The 7,263-nt window shown below is 57.0% G+C and overlaps 1 non-coding gene across 1 annotated transcript; it reads right to left on the bottom strand.

The window, feature by feature from the left end:
- Positions 1 to 878: 878 nt before the first annotated feature.
- Positions 879 to 997, bottom strand: LOC131873474 (5S ribosomal RNA). Its single transcript, XR_009371414.1, has one exon. It is a non-coding gene; the product is annotated as a 5S ribosomal RNA (ribosomal RNA).
- Between the last annotated feature and the right edge of the window lie 6,266 nt (positions 998 to 7,263).

Genomic DNA, 7,263 nt, shown 5'->3' with positions numbered 1-7,263 from the left:
CGGGTGCGCACCTTCGCCAGGGTGCGCACCTTGATGCGCACGCCTTGGCTGGGCTGCGCACCTTGGTGGGCGCCATGGTGCGCACCTTTCGTGCGCTCCAAGGTGCGCACGAAGTCGGAGCTCGGTTTGCCCCGGGTGCGCACCTTGGTGGGCGCCATGGTGCACTCCGAGGTGCCCAAGATTGGTGCGCACCAAGGAGCGCTCCGAAGTGCGCTCCAAGGTGCGCGCGAAGTCGAAAGTTGGGTTAATTGTCCGGTTTGCCTCGGGTGCGCACCTTGCGTGCACCTTCGCCAGGGTGGGCGCCTTGGTGCGCACACCTTGGCTGGGCTGCGCACACCTTGGCACCCGCGTTTCCTTCATTTTAAATTTTTTTTTTTTACAATCTCTCAAGTGGGAAATTCTATAATCTCAACTTTTTTTGCCTTTTCAGGAAACTTTTGAATGGAGCGCATCATTGGTGCGCTCCGAAGTGTGCTCCAAAGCTCTCTCCAGCTGCGTGCACCTGCCCCGGCCGCGCACCCGGCCCCGCCCAGCTTCGCTCACCTGTCCCGGGCGTCTGGTGCGGAACCTTAGAGTAAGAAACATCACCGTGCACCTTGGCCAACGTGCGCGACTCGACCGAGCGCGCACTGGCCGAGGTGCACACCGATTTCACCTGGGTGCGCGCGCAGCACCTCGGGCGCACCGGGGTGCGCGCACAACGCCCGGGTTGCACCGTGGCCTGTGTGCTCGGGGTGCCTCGGGTGCGCGCTCGGTGTCGCCCCCGCGCGCGCGGTAGTGCGGGCAGCGCACCCCGGCCCGGCCCGGCCCCGACGAGAACGCAAACGGGCAAAAGGTTTATTCAAATAGCATTGCGACGCCCGGCGAAAAACTAAAAAAGGGTGCAACACCGGGACTTCCCGGGAGGTCACCCATCCCAGTACTACTCCGGCCCAAGCGCGCTTAACTGCGGAGTTCTGATGGGATCCGGTGCACTAATGCTGGTATGATCGCACCCGTTATGAGCTTGTCGCAGTGTGTACTTAGCAAACCGCGACCCACGTGCGAATCCACCCCGGCCACCCACCCCCGTCGAGGTGCACACCCTCCCTCGCGAAGTGCGCCCCGTTCGCCAAGTGTGAGCCCTGCCCGGGTGCGCGCACCTTGCTAGGGCGTCGGGTGTGCACCCGGCCCGGCCTACGTGCGTGCACCTGGAGGGGGCGTCGTGTGCGTGCAGTGTCCCGTCTGCAACGCGGTGCCCACACACCACCTCGGGCGCAACGACCTGCGCTCACATGTGGGCCGAGTGCACCTTGGTGCATGTTCGGGGCGCCTCGGGTGCACGCTCGATCTTGCCCCGGTGCACCAAGGCGCTCGGTTTGCCCCGGGTGCGCACTTGGTGCAAGGTGGGCACCCAAAATAGGGATCAAGCACCAAAACACAAGTTTCGGGATGCAAAATGGGACCCAAGGACCACAAATGCGTTCCAAGACCCATGATGGGTCCACGAGAACAAAAATGTGTTCCGAGACTTAATAAACAAATATTGGGTTTTAGGAGAAGAAACATGCTCTGATGCCCAAAACGAGAATCGACCCCGAAAAGGCCACAGGCCAAAAGTGGGATGCGAGACAAAAAAAAATGGGACCCGAGGACCAAAATTGGGTTCCCAGGTCGAAGACAGGGCAACCGGACAAGAAACGACCTCTAAGGCTCGAAATGAGTCCCGACGACTAAAACTTGACAAGAAGCACCCATCAGGCACCCAACTCGACACCCATGGGATGCCGACCCACCCGGGCTTCCACCTAGCACACCTTGGCACCCACCCACCCTCGCACCCAACCTCGCACCCAACTTAGCACCTTTGAACCCACATTGGCACTCACCCTGACCCTGGCACCTTGGAACCCACATTGGCACTCACCTTGACCCTGGCACCCACCTTTGCACTCACCTTGGGACCCACCCTGGCTCCCACCTCGGCACCCACCCAGACACCCACCTTGGTTCCTTGGCACCCACCTTGGATCCTTGGCACCCACCCCGACACCCACCTTGGCACGCAACTTGGCTACTTGCCACCCACCTTGGCTCCTTGACGCCCACCCCGACAACCACCCCGTGACCTACCCTGGCTAGGGTTGGTGCACACCCACCCTGGTGCCCACCTTGGCACCCACCCTATGACCCACCTTGGCACGCACCTTAGTACCCACCCCGTTACCCACCCTAGGACCCACCCCGTGACCCACCTTGGCCAGGGTGGGTGCACCCACCCTGGTGCCCACCTTGGCACCCACCCATCCTAGCACCCAGCCTGTGACCGGGCTTGGAACCCAACCTTGCACCCGCACCCGTCTTGGCCAGTGTGGGTGCGCACCCATCCTGGCACCCACGTTGTGACACACCCTTTAACCCACGCACCCTAGCACCCACGTTGGCACCCACCTTGGAACCCAACCTAGCAACTTGGCACCCACCCCGTGACCCACCTTGGCATCCACCATAGCAGTCGCCGACTTGGCACCCACCTCGGCACCCACCTTGACACTTGTGGACCCACCTTGCCACTCACCCTAGCATCGACCCATCCTAGCACCCACCCTGGCACCTTTGCACCCTAGCACTCACCCATCCTAGCACCTAACCTGTGACCCACCTTGACACTCACCCTCGCACCCACCTTGGAACCCAACCTAGCACCCACCCACCCTGACACCAACCCTAGCACCTACCCACCCTTGCACCCACCCTGTGACCCATCTTGGCACCCACCCATCCTACCACTCAACCTATCACCCACCTTCTCACCCACCTTGGCATCCACCTTAGCACCCACCCACACTGGCACCTTGGCACCCACCTCGGGCAAGGTGGGTGCACACCCACCCTGGCACCCAATTTAGAACCCACCGAGCATGTTACCCACCTTGGCACCCACATTGCAGCCCACCCTAGTACCCACCCTATGACCCACATTGGCATCCACACCCTAGCACCCAGGCACCTCGACACCCGCCTTGACACCCACCCTAGCACTGAACCTGTGACCCACCTTGGAACTCACCCTAGAACCCACCCACCCTGTGAACCACCTTGGCATCCACCTTAGCACCCACCCACCTTGGCACCCACTCTAGCACTCACCCATCCTAACACCCAACTTGTTACCCACCTTGGCACCCGCCCTCGCGTCCACCTTGAAACCCACCCTAGCACCCACCCACGCAGGAGCCCACCTTGGCACCCAACCTAACACCCACGCATCCTGGCACCCAACTTGTGACCCACCTTGGAACCCACCCTAGTACCCACCTTTGAACCCACTATATCACCAACCCACCTTGGCACCCACCCTATGACCCTCTTTGGAATCCACCCTAGCACGCACCCACCCTGGCACCCACCATGGAGCGCACCCTAGCACCCACCCACCTCGGCACGCACCTCAACACCCACCTTGGTGTGCGCACTGCGCCAACCTCTCAAAGACCCTATGTGGTGCGCTCCAAAGTGTACACCTTTGGTGCGCTCCAAGGTGCGCACCTTTGGTGCACACCGAGGTGCACACCAAAGTGTGCACCGAGGTGAGCACCAAAGTGCACTCCAGGGTGCACACCAAGGCGTGCACCTTTGGTGCGGTCAATGCAAACGAATTCGGAAGTTGGGGTCGATGTCCTAATCGCTGCTGCAGACTACACGTATGAGAATCGGACAAATAGCTTTATATAGGGGAGGTGTTGCGTTTGATGGGTCGACTCCCCTGGTTGTGTGCACTGCACCAACTTCAAAGACCCTGTCTTGTTTAAGAAGTCAAAAGTTGGGGTGGATGTCCTAATCATTGCTGCAGTCTACGCATGTATGAGAATCAGACAAATAGCTTATATAGGGGAGGTGTTGCATTCGGTGGGTTGACTCCCCTGGTTGTGCGCACTGCGCCAACCTCAAAGACCCCGCATAGCAGAAGAAGTCGGAAGTCGGATTTTGGTGAGCACCAAGGCGTGCACCTTTGGTGCGGTCAACGCAGACAAATTCAGAAGTTGGGGTGGATGTCCTAATCGTTGTTGCAGGCTACACATGTATGAGAATCAGACAAATAGCTTATATAGGGGAGGTGTTGGGTTTGATGGGTCAACTCCCTTGGTTGTGCGCATTACGCCAACCTCAAAGACCTTGTTTTCGTTAAGAAGTCAAAAGTTGGGGTCAATGTCCTAATGGCTCCTGCAGGCTACACATGTATGAGAATCGGACAAATAGCTTATATAGGGGAGGTGTTGGGTTTGATGGGTCGACTCCCCTGGTTGTGCGCATTACGTCAACCTCAAAGACCTTGTTTTCGTTAAGAAGTCAAAAGTTGGGGTCGATGTCCTAATTGCTCCTGTAGACTACACATGTATGAGAATCAGACAAATAGCTTATATAGGGGAGGTGTTGGGTTTGATGGGTTGACTCCCCTAGTTGTTCGCATTACACCAACCTCAAAGACCTTGTTTTCGTTTAGAAGCCGAAAGTTGGGGTCGATGTCCTAATTGCTCCTGCAGGCTACGCATGTATGAGAATCAGACAAATAGCTTATATAGGGGAGGTGTTGGGTTTGATGGGTCGACTCCCCTGGTTGTGCGCATTGCGCCAACCTCAAAGACCCTGCATTGCGGATGAAGTCGAAAGTCAGAGTTTGGTGTGCTACAAGGTGTGGTCGAAGGTGCTCACCTAGGTGTGCACCTTTGGAGCACAGGAAAAGTGCCCTCCAAAAGTGCGCACCTTTGGAGTGCACAAAAGTGCCCTCCAAAAGTGCGCACCTTTGGAGCGCAGAAAAGTGCCCTCCAAAAAGTGCCCTCCAAAAGTGCGCACCTTTGGAGCGCAGAAAAGTGCCCTCCAAAAAGTGCCCTCCAAAAGTGCGCACCTTTGGAGCGCAGAAAAGTGCCCTCCAAAAAGTGCCCTCCAAAAGTGCGCACCTTTGGAGCGCAGAAAAGTGCCCTCCAAAAGTGCGCACCTTTGGAGCGCAGAAAAGTGCCCTCCAAAAAGTGCCCTCCAAAAGTGCGCACCTTTGGAGCGCAGAAAAGTGCCCTCCAAAAAGTGCCCTCCAAAAGTGCGCACCTTTGGAGCGCAGAAAAGTGCCCTCCAAAAAGTGCCCTCCAAAAGTGCGCACCTTTGGAGCGCAGAAAAGTGCCCTCCAAAAAGTGCCCTCCAAAAGTGCGCACCTTTGGAGCGCAGAAAAGTGCCCTCCAAAAGTGCGCACTTTTGGTGCGCACCAAGGCGCTGGTTCGGTCGTTGCAGGCGAGTTCGGAAGTTGGGGTCGATGTCCTGAGCGGAGGTGCAAACTACACAGGTGTCGGAATCGGACAAATAGCTTATATAGGGGAGGTGTATGCTTCGATGGGTCGACTCCCCAGGTTGAGCGCACCGCGCCAACCTCAAAGACCCTACGGTATGGATGAAGTCGGAAGTTGGGTCCGATGACCGATTCGATTAGTAGGTATGCTCATGAGGTCGGAATTTGGGTCCGATGACCTGCCATGTGCAGGAAGGCGAATGTTGACACTGTGCGTTGCAAGGTGCACACCAAGGCGCTGGTGCGGTCTTTTTAGTCGAGTTCGGAAGTTGGGGTCGATGTCCTGATCGGAGGTGCAAGCTACACAGGTGTGGGAATCGGACAAATAGCTTATATAGGGGAGGTGTATGCTTCGTTGGGTCGACTCCCCGGGTTGAGCGCACCGCGCCAACCTCAAAGACCCTACGGTATGGATGAAGTCGGAAGTTGGGTCCGATGACCGATTCGATATGTAGGCATACTCGCGAGGTCGGAATTTGGGTCCGATGACCTGCCACGTGCAGGAAGGCGAATGTTGGCACTGTGCGTTGCAAGGTGCGCACCAAGGCGCTGGTTCGGTCGTTGGAGGCGAGTTCGGAAGTTGGGGTCGATGTCTTGATCGGAGGTGCAAACTACACAGGTGTGGGAATCGGACAAATAGCTTATATAGGGGAGGTGTATGCTTCGTTGGGTCGACTCCCCGGGTTGAGCGCACCGCGCCAACCTCAAAGACCCTACGGTATGGATGAAGTCGGAAGTTGGGTCCGATGACCGATTCGATATGTAGGCATACTCGCGAGGTCGGAATTTGGGTCCGATGACCTGCCATGTGCAGGAAGGCGAATGTTGGGACTGTGCGTCGCAAGGTGCGCACCAAGGCGCTGGTGCCGTCGTTGCAGTCGAGTTCGGAAGTTGGGGTCGATGTCCTGGTCAGAGGTGCAAACTACACAGGTGTGGGAATCGGACAAATAGCTTATATAGGGGAGGTGTATGCTTCGATGGGTCGACTCCCTGGGTTGAGCGCACCGCGCCAACCTCAAAGACCCTACAGTATGGATGAAGTCGGAAGTTGGGTCCGATGACCGATTCGATACGTAGGCATATTGGCGAGGTCTGAATTTGTGTCCGATGACCTGCCATGCGCAGGAAGGCGGAATTTGGGTCCGATGACCGAGTTGATGGCGTGCCATGCGCAGAAAGGCGGAATTTGGGTCCGATGACCGAGTTGATGTTGATGGCCCGCCATGCACAGGAAGGCGGAATTTGGGTCCGATGACCGATTTGAAGGCGTGCCATACGCAAAAAGGCGGAGTTTGGGTCCGATGACCGAGTTGATATTGATGGCCCGCCATGCGCAGGAAGGCGGAATTTGGGTCCGATGACCTGACATACGCATGGAGTCCGACTCGGGGGCCGATGTTCGATTCGATGACTTGCATTGTGGGTAAAGTCGGAAGTTGTGGTCTTTGACCCGATTCGATGACCAGACTTCGGCTGCTTGAGAATCGGACAAATAACTTATATAGGGGAGGTAGTGTTCTCGAGCATCCTCCCCCCGTGCCCGTTTATGTCGATTGATGCTGGTGCTCGACTGGTTGGAGCGCTCGGATGCAAAAATCTTGCACCAGGATTTATCGATTGTGATGGACACGGCAAGTCTCCTGATTGCTATGCAGGAGCTCATCGTGAATCTCTATGCGGCCTTGGTATGGACTCGACCTGCGGAATGGTTCGGCAATGGTAGTCGCTCCAACACGTCCTTGCAATGGCCACAGAGGTGATTCGACTAGAGCTCCAGTCTAGCTTTTGGGTTGCTTGGCGGACTGGTATAGCCGCGATCGAGTTCCGGCCATGAACGTTTTAGATAGCTCTTGGGCTTTCTGGGACGGAAGTCGGAAGTTTGGGCTGTTGTCCGATTTGATGACCATTCTTCGGATGTGTGAGAATCGGACAAATAACTTATATAGGGG

The sequence above is a fragment of the Cryptomeria japonica genome, unplaced genomic scaffold (genome assembly GCF_030272615.1).
Source record: "Cryptomeria japonica unplaced genomic scaffold, Sugi_1.0 HiC_scaffold_1818, whole genome shotgun sequence".
Lineage (NCBI taxonomy): Eukaryota > Viridiplantae > Streptophyta > Pinopsida > Cupressales > Cupressaceae > Cryptomeria > Cryptomeria japonica.
This window is presented reverse-complemented; position numbering and strand designations above follow the sequence as displayed.